At 41.3% G+C, this 12667-nt stretch overlaps 1 long non-coding RNA gene across 1 annotated transcript; it reads right to left on the minus strand.

The window, feature by feature from the left end:
* Window positions 1-4313: 4313 nt before the first annotated feature.
* On the minus strand, window positions 4314-9501 carry LOC146439631 (uncharacterized). Its single transcript, XR_014851290.1, has 3 exons — window positions 9339-9501; window positions 6008-6075; window positions 4314-4420 (listed from the first exon to the last, which is right to left on the minus strand). It is a non-coding gene; the product is annotated as an uncharacterized LOC146439631 (long non-coding RNA).
* Window positions 9502-12667: the final 3166 nt, after the last annotated feature.

Genomic DNA, 12667 nt, shown 5'->3' on the forward strand with positions numbered 1-12667 from the left:
CTGAGTCATCTGGCAGGGATACTCTCTCCAAAACACTAACCTCAAAGTTTTATCCTCTCTACTTTTCCTGTCTATTTTTCCATCCTTTTAAACATGGATGGTTGTGGAAGAGTGAAAAAATAATTCCTCTTTCAGAAGTGAACAGAAGAGTATGAACTGTACCCTACATTAACAGCTTAGATATCAATAAAAGGTATAGTTGTTCTTGCCTGGTAAACGACATATACCCTGGAGGGTTAAATTACAACAACCTAAAAGCATAGGGAAATGGCATTTGGTACCTGGAGCCAAGGTCCAGTCTCAGTTTTCTTAAATTTAAATTACCTTAATCGATTATTTTCCAAAGACAGATTTATCACATTTAGCTGTAAGTGCTTGCTTCACTGGCAGCTAATACACACACTTAGCAATTAGAAGAAGAGCACTCTACTAGATGTTAATTACTTGAGAGTTTTTTCCCTCTTCCCCAAAATGAAGTTTTTAATCTGATACTTAGCTGTGTCTAGACCAAGCATTTGATGCATCCATCCAGAAGCTCACCTGTAAGCAGCCAAGAGATGATTCTGCAAGATCTCCACTTTATGTAATCGGAAATATCTAAAGGCAGAGTTGTGAGCTCTGTACCCTTCACTTCCCTGAGGGAAGCAGCTGAGTCCCTATGCATTGTTTTAGAGTGCACTGAAATTCAAATAAAAGCAAAGGGACACATCTCCTAAGGATTTTCTTTATTCTTAGCCGAACATTTATTCTTAGCTGAACCTTTCCACATACAAGCAACCCACAAGCGTGCACATGCACTAGCTCAGATATCCATACCTCTAAGGCAATTCACCAATCCTATGCTTTCACTGCACCCCACATCTGGTTTTAATTTGATTTCAGAAACACTTTCTGTACCATTATCTCCCATGCGTCTACAGAAGCCCAGTTACTGTGTGTTAGCCTCAGTGATGAGAGACTGTTTCATCAGCAAGCAACCAGCCCTTTTTAGTCTGGGTTTACAGCTGTGTGACCTGTAATGAACTTCCCCTGTATGACTCACAGGCTTGATTTCCAGCCCCCCATGCCCTCCCCACTCTCACCCTCCCTGTCCTCCCCCCCCATTAGCAAGCTGCCCCAGAGGGAAAAAGTATTGAGAGGAAGAAGTGGCAATATTTCTGCCTCACTGAATTTTGCACATGCCCCAGCTCAAAAGCATTAATGGAGAAGGAGAGAGGTCTGGAAAGTGCTCTGGCACTGTCCTTGTGCTCTGGTTTAGACTGTGGAGGGATGGGCCAGGCATTGCTCTTGGAAGCTGTTACACTCCCCATGCTGAAGCATGATTATTTTCTGACCACCGCTCACATCTTGGCAGCTAGAGAAAGAGGCTCTGACTGGAGTCTGGATCGGAGGAACAGCCTTGAAGGAATTTGCTTGTTTTGCCTTCCATGCAGCAAATCAGATTAACTCTAGCTTAAGTCTGATGATTTACATTAACATGTCATTTGTCTACATACCATTAAAAAAATGTTCCTCAGGTTAGAAAAGTTCCATGTTTGGGGTCACTAGTTTCAAAGCTTGAAAATGAATCAGCAGTTCTGAAATTACACTGACAGACTAACCAAGCACAACAGTAAAATATGGCCTGAGATAATTCTCCTGCTTGCTTCTCCTATAAAACACACTACAAGCTAAGGCTCCTGTATAAAATCATCTTTGAGTATTTCAGTAGAAAAGAGATGATTTAGGACCCTCTGCCTTTATGCTGAGGCTTGCAAAAATTTGATAATACAAGGCTGTGCCAAACAGAATGGCTGTGTACAAATCTTCCCTGGGAAGGGAAGGGGCTGTATCACAGAACAACACAAATGGGAGTGAAGCCCTGTGCCTTTATCCTAAGTTTACAGAATACCTCTGTGAGAGATCTGGCTGATTTAGTCAGAAAGGCTGTTCCTGAGCCATCTCCTTGGATGAGCTAGTCCTCTACTTTGCTAGGGTCCAAATAACGACATCTTTGAAATCCCAATCAGAGGTGTTGACAGGAGACAAATCCCATGCCAGGCCTGTAAAAAGGGCTACCAGTACTTAAACAGATGTCTCTGTCAGCACATCTTTGATGAAAATACTCTCTCTGGAGAGCCATAAAGGGCTCGTTTTGCCCCGGCTTTTACATATCCTAGACGTAGGTCTCCACACTTCACACAGGGAGCTGCATCCTTCATTTTTGTGGTGTCCCAGAGCCTTGCCAGAAACTACTCCCTGGCTAGGAGACAACAGTCATCCTGGCAATATGTGACACTACCACTCCTGCCAGCGGCAGTGTGCTATCCAGGGACATTGGTGGAGAATAGCACAACCAAGTTCCAAATCACCAGCCCTGTTCAACCCCCTAATTGAGACTGCTCAAGCAGTCAGGTATTGCTCAGTGCAGAAGTAACCCTGGCAGCTGAAGGACTGGATTCACAACTGTATCCTCTGGCATCACAAAATTTTGTCTTGAGCTCTTAAGTAATCATTTTTATACATATTTTCTCTTCTCCAAACTAACAAGCAGTAAGACAAGAGGAAATGGCCTCGAGTTGCACCAGGGGGAGTGTAGACTGGATATTATGAAAAATTTCTTCACCAAAAGGGTTGTCAAGCACTGGAACAGGCTGCCCAGGGTAGTGGTTGAGTCACCATCCCTGGAGATATTTAAAGGATGTGGTACTTAGGGACATGGTTTAGTGGTAGACTTGGCAGTGATGAGTTAATGGTTGGACTTGATAATCTTAGAGGCTTTTTCCAACTCAAACAATTCTATAATTCCCTCTGTAAATGTGGGGAGGGAGGAGAAGGCAAGATGGTTTAAGAACTCCCCTTTAAATTGCAAGTTGGCTTTGGCCATGAGCAATTCCCATTAACCCAGAGACAATATGATGCACACCCAAACAAAGCCTTGCCAATAACTTGTCCCAACTCTTTCTTGCCTAGCAAATAGCAATCCAGAAATGAGTACTTTTGCATTAAAGTAATGCAGCCATTCCTCTTGTCCTGCAAGCAGATATCCCCTGAGACACTGCTCCATAAGCAGGCAGCTATAGCAAAAGGCCAAGCAAATAGTTGAGATGGGTCCTATCAACGAAACTAAACAATCAACTCCAAAAACCAAACAGAACAAGAGTGGTCTCCAAATTCATAATATTCCACATCATGTCAAATGGCTGCTAGATAATAAGGTGATGCCTTTTTTAAAAAACTTGTTCCAAAACATTGGCTGAAAGGTTTAAGCATTATTACCTTGCAATTTTCATTCAAATGATCACACAAGAAACATTAACTACAGTAATACTTCACTATAAAAATGTGTGTTTTCCACTACCCTTCCAGCATCTTCTTGTATGAACCAGAGGACTGCATTTCTTTCAACTAAAATATTGAACCTACCAAAATTTGATAGGAATACAAACTCAGAACTAGACGTTGACAGAATAAGATTTTAAAAGGATTTTTTTTGTGGCCGTTTGTTCGTTGAAAAAGAAGATAGACATGCTGAGAGTTTAAATATATAATTGCCTAAAGGCCTATGAAGGAAACCATGCAAGTGACTTGTTTCCAAATGATTTTAGCATGTCTTCAACCTTGCAGCTCCTATTGAACATATGCTCAGCATGTTGTACAGCAGTGTTCCTCATATAATTTAGTAATCTGTAAATAGGGATCTCTCTAGAATCCAGTTCCCACTCCTTCATCATCTGGATGGAGTTTTCCCTCATTAGTTCAGCCAGTAGCTAAAGGAAGCTTTACAAAGAAGCTCATAAAAGAATATATTAGTTTGGGTGCAAAAACCCATGAATAGAAATAGAAGTCCATTACGCACTTGTGTTTTTCTTTGCTTTTGTGTATTGCAACAAGTCCCTATTACCAGTTTTTCCTATTGTCCACTGCTGCCCTAATCAATGATGGAGCAAATATTGATTAGTGCAGGCAAACCTAGGACAGATGACAAAAGCAGGCAATAGATTTTTGCAAGCAGATTGAGAATACAGCCTCTGCTCCCCCTGCACTTTTAAAAGTCATTTTTATTCCTTTTGATTTAGTAAATTTTATAACTGACAAACAATTTGGCTGCAGAATCTAAAAAAAACCAAGAGCCTAAAGCATAACATTAATCCAGTCAACCATTATAGAGCTCCTTATTTACTCTTTTTTTTAAATACAAAATACCCATACAACATGTCTTGCAAACTGGAGAGAACAATGACCACCAGGGTAGCAACACAATAGCTTATAAACAGACTATAAATAGACTGTTATTTTTAGAACACTGTGTTTCTTAATTGCCTATAAACTTACCCAGTTGTGAGCACTTTGTGAAGACTGATGAAAGAATGCATTCTCCAAATTTCCACAGGGCATAGAGACTCTACATTGTATCTTGTGGATGGGATGCTGACATTAACTGACAGAAGCAGGAGCACAGCAAGACAGATCTTTTTAAATGAGAAAGGAGAGGAAGAAAGAGCCCTATTAACTCTCCCTCTGCCCCCACGTGGAGTTCCCAGCACCTGGCTCAGCTGTGGCTGAATTTCAAATGGTCTCTGGTGGGACCTGGATCACTACGGATTTGCATGTAAAAAGAATTGAAGCCAGATGGGAACATCCCAGTGAGATTCCTATAATCCAGCTTTTGTCCTCACCAGGTACAGACCCTGCTGATGATTTATGCACCACACAGTCTCTCAGACAAATAGTAAAATCCTTTTTACCTTAGGAACAGTCATTCTGAGATGAAAAATGTCTATGTGTCTGCATCTGTGTGCCTGCTCATCATTAACAGACAGATTGAAGTGACTGATGTCACAATTTCAACAGAAGCCAGAAACTCCAGTGAAATATTGACAAGTGGAATTTGTTCACAGAGGTTTTACAAGACTCATAGGAGAAAAAACAACCTTAATGAAGACAGACGCAATTATCAAGAAAATTACTGAGTGTTAAGCACTATTTCTTCCCATCCATGGGATCAGCGTGGTAAATAGTTCTGACTTGACCAGCAATCTCCTGAGAGGTGCTGAATTTTCCCAGGGAATGAATAAGCATCACTGAGTGCCCCGTGGCCTTGCCTTTGGGCACACATCCAGTCTTGCTGCCCCTGCAATACTCTCTACCTGTGTTTCTACCTTGGGTTTTCAAGTGCTTCCATAATTTTCCTGCTGGTGAGTCTCCTCTTGTATCCAAAGCCTCCTCTTAAGTGCCTCAGCTGTATCCCAACTACCCCTTTCACCCTCTCCATTAGTGCTCTTGGCCTCCAAACTGGACTCAACATGGCTCATGCACCAACATCCTTGAAAGCATCAACTTCCCAGTATACAAGTCCTGACAAGAAGGATGGCTATTCCCTTTATTAATCCTTGTTTTTCAGCAGAGGTACTCAGAGAGCATGCAAACAACCCCCTTTCTTCAGAACCTGAACAGTTCTCTAAAGCCAGATCCATCTCAAGAATTTTCTGTGGTTTGAAAAGGTTACGTGGGGAGCCAATGCCTCGTTTTTGGCCAAGGACATTTCATTAGAAAATGAGCAGCAATGCAGAACTTTTTCAAAAGTGTAGCAAGTTTTGCGCAGCTGTAAAAAGAAGTTTTATCACTATGAGTAACAGTGCCATCTGCTGACTCCCACTATAACCATATTGGGAGGATTCCATATTAGATAATTAAGCAATAAATTTTTCCAAAATCCAATATCTTTCCATAGAAAATGGCTATAGGTTAGTATTTCTTTTAAGTCATCTTATAGGACTTTTTAAGTCAACATTATAGGATTCTGAGGTGAAAATAATTTTCAGTATGACTTCTGAAGTCAGGGAATCTCAACTGTTTTCCTATGGACCTGAGAGACAGCAGTGTTTTATTAAATATTGCTCTGATGTCTGTAGGATATTTGGATTACTTCACAATATTACACAAAGCATCAGAAGGTTTTGCATAGCTCTCCCTGATTTTCCCCCTCTCTAAGTTATTTTCTGGGCCTCATGAACTGAGTGCTTACCTTTCCAGATGGAAGCAGGACCCTTGAGGTTTACAGACAAACTCAAAGCAGCAGTGCCTGAGCTCCAACTATTTGGAAGAGAAGACGTTGATTTTTGGAAAATTAGGAAAAAAAAAAGAAAAAGAAAAACTCCTAGTTGTAATGTATACTCAGTCTGCTAGTCTCAGGAGCCTAAATCCCAAACTCTGTCCTCAAGGGAGGGAACCCAATAGTGACTAATGCAGATGAGATCCATTTTAGGTACCAGTCTCCAAAATTGTGGCCATAGCCTTCTTCGCATTCAGGCATATTAGCTGTTTTTATTATGATTTTTAAGATAGTGATCCATTATTTTTCTATCAAAATGCACTCAATAGAGCATTCCTTTTTAGTGAAGGATTACTTCCATACTTGTAGCATCCTTGATCTTGTCAGAGGAAAGCTTTTTGTCTACTACTCTATTCACCACAGTGCTTTTCTTACAAAAGATGACAAAAATGAACCCCTAAGTAAAACATAAGGTAAAAGAAAAAAATAATTAAAAAAGAAAGATCCTGGTGTGGGGGAAAGAGTATAGCTGCAAGACCTTGTGAGCCAACCTAAAACCTCCTGCAAGTGATGCTTTATCACATTTTCTTAGCAGTCCAGAACTCACTTTTCAGCCTGTTATTGCTAGGCTGATGTGGGCTGGTTCAAAACGAAAGACATGATTTGCTCCTTCCTCACATGTTTCTTTCCTGCCACCCCAGGATGAGTGAGTAGAGTCTACAGCTTACACACTACAAAGACCTTTGCTGTGGGCTGACATCACTCCATAATGCTGTCATCAATTCTAAAATGTTAACATAACATCACCTCATTTACTAGACCCAAACTGGCAGAAAACTCAAGAAGGCTGATTTACTTATGTAATCTTTCTTCTGTGTTAATATGACAAAGCTTGGATGGGATAAACATATGTAAATTAAAATGCTGAGAAAAAAATGCAGAAAATAAGAAGACTGCTTACAAAGTCTGCTATCAAGATTAAGAAGTTTTGGGCTTGTACAGTGTTGGGCTTTCTGTGATAAACCAAATTCTGAGATTATAAGGTCCACAGCAATGCTAGAGGTGAGTGTGGCAAGGTAAATGAAAGCAAATTTCTGAGACCTATGTCTGCCGAGGAAGAATTTTACTGAAGGCTTTGGCAGAGGTTTTCAGAGCCCTGACTGAGATGCTGTTAGACAGTTTATATGAACTAATTAAATAAGAGAAGACTGAAATTAATAATCCCATTGAAGAGAGGCCTTTGACTGCGTAGCTGTGGACAATATCTTGCTAATACACTGGAGAAAGTTTGTGCAGTAATGTCATCTTCTGGGTCTGTTCCACTAAAGTTAATGAGAGTTCCAGAATTTATTTAAGCAGGCATAGGGCAAAACTGACATTGGGCCAACATTCATATGTGTATATTGCTGCTTCCATCTGGTAATGGGAAAGGAGGCTGTCAGCTTTTCCTTTCAGGCTGGAAAAGTGAATTGGGGAGGTAGATTGAACTGTCATAATAATTTTGCTGGTTAATGAGGCCATAACACTATTTCTGGCTTCACTTTCTCCCTTTCTGGTACTGCTTGCTATTCATAGAATTTATCCCAATTTATAAGATTTACTCCACATCTGTCTTGCTCTTTCAAACAGCAGAGGAAGGAGGGTTTTGATGCTTGAAGAGGTCCAGTTGAGTAAATCTTACTTGACTATCCACTTCCAGTCCAGCCAAGAGTTACTTCATGTGCCTTTCAGGCTGTTCTCCAGTGTACACCCCACCATGAAATATGGCATTTTCTTCTCAGTGTGATGCTTCTGACTCCTGGTCAACTTGTTACCCTCTGAAATTGCTAGCAGAATTCATCCCTGGAAAGTTGCTATTCATGCAATTCATATACATTTCTGCATTTGTCCAATTTACTCTTCCATATTCCATGTAATTTTGAAGAGGGTCTTCAATTCATCACATTTTTGATTTATAATCCTGCTCTTCAGCATATCCCCAGTTCTTCCCAGTCTGGTGCAACCTGTGAATTTAATGCACTTACATTTATGTGGCCTGTGACAAGATGCTGCTCAAGATGTCTTTTGTGCTGGCACTTCAAAGATCCAGGCTGGACTGCCAGACCGGGAAATGAGTTCTGTTCAGCAGGAAGTAGTGGCACGATCCAGTTCTGCCTACACAACCATATGATAGATACTGGTCATGCTGGGAACTGTGGCAGGGCACCTCAGCTGATCTGTGATAGATCCAGGAGAACGGTTCTGGAGCTCTTCCCAGGAATGCAGGACTTTGATAAAATTCAGTCTGGACTTATTCATGAGATATAAACATCATTCTGCTCTGTATTATTCAGTAGTGACCCTAGGACTGTGTAGAAGTGTGTGTGGGCAAGGTGTGGGGTGGCTCTTACAGCTACATTTGCACATATAAGGTTCAGTGTGTGCCCCAGAGGCTGGCCACATTCCCACAGAGGCTTCAAAGGATTTTGTCAGTGCATGGAGTCTCTCTCAACATCCTCATTTTTGTGATGATCACATGACACCTCTCATTCATCATTATATTTTTTTATATATTTTGATAGGATGACAGAGTTAAAGTCTTGTTAATTTAATTGCCTTCTTTTAATTCCTCACAGAAAACTCTTTCCTGCTAGAGGTACTTTTATGCCAAGGAGCTTCAATGCTCCCTTAAGCATGACATTTGAATCCTTGCCAAAACCTCCTTTGTATGGTAATTTTCATAGTGGCTCACTTACTTGTTCATAGCGGTAAGACATGTTCATGTATCCTTCTGCTAATCCACCTGGTTCAAAGTCAGCTTGCAGGATATTTACATTAGCAAGAAACTAGGAAGCAGTCCCAATGATTTTAGGGAATGGTAGTAATTTTTATTTGTTGATATAGTTTTTTTCCTTGAATTAATTATAGGTGGGATTTATCATGATCATTATCACTTGAAAACTAGTAATCCTTTTTAACCAGAAATAGAGCCCTGTGGACCTCCTGTTAACGTGATGACAGGACTGCTACTGGCTGATTTACACAAGGAGTGAAATCAATGTAGCTGTGTACGATGAGTTCTGGTACCGCCATACCAAACAGGCTCTTGTGCAGATACTTATTTGCAATAAGAGTGACAATACTCAGAACTGTCTCTACACAGTGAGAATTTGTCTGTGGAACCTGTATAGAGAATAACATCTATGCCAATTCATTTCTCCATATGGAGATAAAAAAGGGCTCAGTGAACAATTCAGCCCTCATACCAATATGACAGACTTGGATCTTCACAGCAGACAAATAGTATAAAGTGTACAATCCTTACCTGGAAAGCCTCACCTGTACCCAGGAGTGGATCTCGGAACTTCTTCCCACAGTTGCGGTTACCTCACATGCACTATATAGGAACACTAAGGTCTGGAGGTCTGAAGAGGCCTAGATGTGGGGTTCCAGTTCCATCACACATTAGCACTTTGATTCTGGATCATAGTTTTATCCATCTAGAGATAAAGAAATTTAGGTTTAGATTTGTAGCCCTTGTTCATTATTTTATTTTGGTAACTTAACCTGAAATTTAGATTTATCAGCCTGAGAGGACCACAGATTCCCAAACTATTAACTGGAATTATTATAAAAATCATAGAATGTTCTGAGTTGGAAGGGACCCACAATGGTCCTTGAGTCCAGCTCCTGGCCTCATACAAGACAGCCCAAAAAGTCACACCATGTGCCCGAGAGTATTGTCCAAATGCTTCTTGAACTCTGTCAGGCTGATGCTGTGACCACTTTCCTGGGGAGCCTGTTCCACTGCCCAACCACTCTCTGGGGGAAGAACTTTTTCCTAACATCCAATCTAAAACTCCCCTAGCACAGCTTCAGGCAATTTCTTCAGGCCCTGTTATTGGTCAGCACAGAGAAGAGATGGGTGCCTGTCCTTCCACTTCCCCTCAGGAGGAAACTGCAACAAGGCCCCCCCTCAGTCTCTTCTTCTCCAGGATGAATGAACCAAGTGACCTCAGACCTCAGTCCTCCTTACACAGCTTCCCCTCAAGATCCTTCATCATTTTTGTTGCCCTCTTCTGGGTGCTCTCTAATAACTTTATATCCTTCTTATATGGTGGCACCCAAAAATTGTCTGTTTTTTAACAGAATATTACAGTGGAGAGATTACAAACGACAAGGCTGCAGTCAATATGCTGCAGAGGTTCTATTGTTCTGGCACAAGTTTTTTGTTTTATTTTTGGCTGTTTGCTGGATTCATCCTTTTGCACTTCAGATTATACAACACAAAAAATTGCCAAACTGACATTCTTCGCTAATACCTCTGTGTGAGTTTAATCCCCAAACTTCTATTTGTGAAACTGAACACAACTAAACCAAAAAGAAAATAATGCATTCACAATGATTAATAAATTGTGAAAAGCTATTTCAGCTACTTTGACTAAGGAACTACTCAAACTTCAAGATGAATTCAATGTAATTACTGCATGCAAAAAAATTACTCAGGATTATAAAAACAAACTGCTTATTGTGGAGATTTAAAAAAAAATGAGTCAGAAATATTTGCAACCCTCTGTTGTCTCATCACAACCCATGAGTTTGGGATTTTTTGTTTGTCTCTTTCTTCATGGCATCTTCTGTAGCAAAGCTTGGCTGCACTAAGGCAGCATGTGGTGTTGCAGCACTTCCCCCACGTACAGAGTACCACATCCCCACATCCCCTGTGGCTCCATCTATTTGCCATTACAGTGACCATTCATGGAGCTAGCAATGCTCCTTTATAAGTCAAACTTCCCACTTGAGAACTGTGGGACAAAATGGAAGATGATGGTGGGAAGACATGAAGGCAACCTCCACGGCTACCAAACTGACCCTGCCCTTTGAGTGCTCTTCCTGCTCTAAAAGTCAGCAGCATCGTCCATGTGGGGATGTTGTCCAGCTGTTCAGGTCCAATGCTGCATGCAGAGGGGCTCACCCTCAGAGCATAGCTGCATCTGAAGTGGTCTGTAGCAAGGAACTGGCAAGCACAGCTCCTTGCTGCAGGTGACTTCAGACAAAGCCATGCTCCAAGGCAGCTTGGCCTCTATTTTTGTCCCTTTTCATTTGCTAGCGAAGTCATGAACACAAGATTATTATTTCACATGTCAGCAATACCCAGTGATTATTCCCCTGCTCATTTACAACTGTTTAGTAGCTGAATCACTTCCCAGCCACCAATTGTGAGCTCAGAGATGAAGGCATCTGTTCACAGAAACTGAGGTGTGGGAACAAATTAACTCTAGGTTTGGAAAGGGGTGAGGCGGAAGGGAGAGACTCATTTTAAATACAAGCATCTCAGGCCTTAAGGCAGGCAAGACAGTCCACGAAAATGCCCCACACCACCCTGCAATGCTGTTTGAAATGGACCTTTCCAGATCACACAGAAGCAGTTCCTGAACTCACTAATAAAAAAATAATGAACAGCAGTAAATCTGCAGGGGTACACCTTATTATTGTCTGTTGCCAGTCTGTTTAAGACTAATTTTGTAGCTAGGCTGAAACAGTTTACCAGATTCTGTTGCTGTGCATGGCGGTAGGATTTATTTGTTCTGGTGCAGAAAAGTTTTAATCTGTGTGCGATGATTAAGGAATCATCAGACTGGAATTGTGGGGTACTGCTGGGGGGAGGTGCCCCTATGCTTTTGAGCCATTAAACAGAGAGCCCTGTTGGTTTTTTTCCTTTTTTTTTTTTTTTTTTTTTTTTCTCTCCTATATGGCTGTTTGCTGTATTTCCTAAATGCAACAGACTGCCTCTCAACACCTGAGCTGACTTCCCACCCCCCCTTTTCTGATGGAAGCCTATTCAAGAACAGTCTTCACAAGCTTTCCCCAAAGCTGTTAGGTGGTCTGATAATAGCTTCATGGACAAACACACAATCAGCCACTTAAAAGCAAATTTTTCAGGGGAATACTCTGCATTCTTGATGGCAATATTCCCGAGGTTAATTAGAATATACCAAATTTTCATTGTATTTCCATCATCACAGCTTCCCTGCAAGTTGCTCTAAAGCAGCGCAGACCTTTACAGCTCTTACCTCTTACAGTGACAGCTTTAGTCTTGGCAAGGAATCAGCAGGGAGGAGAAGGGAGGAGGGAAGGGGAGAAAGGAGAATGGTCACTCTTGGCAGAAGCAACAGTAAGTTTGTAACATTGCAGAATTCACCCTGGAATCTTGCTCCTGCAGCCTTTCACACAAAACCACCTACCCACTGTCCACACTGCAGCCAGAATTAGATAACAAAAAAGACCAAACCTCTAAAAACCCAAAATCCCTGAAGTCCACCGTGACTTCAGAATGCCTCAAAAGAGATTTTGCAACCCATTTCTTGCAACATGGCTGATCTGGACAGCTTCAAGCACTTTTGGAAAGAGCTGCCACATACACATCTTCAGTGTGTGATTGCCCTCACCAGTGAATATATATCAGCATTCCCACAATCTTTTATATCTGCATGCATTAGTCAGAAGCTCTGAGAGATGGTTAATGATTTCCCGCCTCCAAATACACAGGAACAATAAATACAGACATTGTGCAGTGTGGTTTGGGCTTAGGTTTTCACAATTAGTGCTTTGGATCTGTGCTTGGTTAGGTTTTCTGGTGCCAGGACACCTTGA

This window comes from Lichenostomus cassidix, chromosome 3 (assembly GCF_008360975.1).
Source record: "Lichenostomus cassidix isolate B80296 chromosome 3, HeHo_3.0, whole genome shotgun sequence".
Taxonomy (NCBI): domain Eukaryota; kingdom Metazoa; phylum Chordata; class Aves; order Passeriformes; family Meliphagidae; genus Lichenostomus; species Lichenostomus cassidix.